The sequence below is a fragment of the Rhagoletis pomonella genome, unplaced genomic scaffold, assembly GCF_013731165.1.
Source record: "Rhagoletis pomonella isolate Grant_MI unplaced genomic scaffold, Rhpom_1.0 Rhpom_scaffold_00010, whole genome shotgun sequence".
Lineage (NCBI taxonomy): Eukaryota > Metazoa > Arthropoda > Insecta > Diptera > Tephritidae > Rhagoletis > Rhagoletis pomonella.
Window position 1 is genome coordinate 11,697,063 of NW_023458564.1, and position 676 is coordinate 11,697,738.

Here is a 676-nt window from a genome sequence, read left to right on the forward strand (position 1 = left end):
TTAAGTAATAAAATCGATGACTTATAGGCAATATAGACGGTGCGTCTGACTCGCGAGTCAACTGTGTACGTTTTGACTCGCCTTTCGACAACACACATTTGAGTCATTCAGAGTCATACCAGAGTCAGGTGGGTGTAACTTACACATATTCACATATCATTAACACATCCAAACCGACTCGCGAGTCAGACGCACCGCGTATGCCGCCTATTAAGTTGATTATAGCTTTTTTAATGTTAAATATTCCTAACATTCGCATTCCGAAAATTCGCGTCCGCGAATGTGAAAAATATGACATTCGAAACATCCCTAGTACATATGTACATACCGTATACGATCTTCAAAGAAGACACAACCCAAAATTACATGTTTGGCAGAAAATTCGAGAAACTGTATTTTAGCGCATGCTAATCATTTAGGCAAGGGAGACTTTACCTTAGGGGTTTTCAACAAATTATAACAAAAGTTTGCTCCAGCTTTTGCTGAAATATAAGTAAACGCTGTGTACATTTTTAGCGTACAATTTCAAAAATTCCAAATTTTGAATTGTGTCACTTTTGAAGATCGTGTGCGACACGGTCTCGGTAAATGCCTCATTATAGTGCTACTAAAATGAAACGGAGAGAAGGAACTATGTTGTCAGATATAGGTATACATACAAACATTTTCACACAAA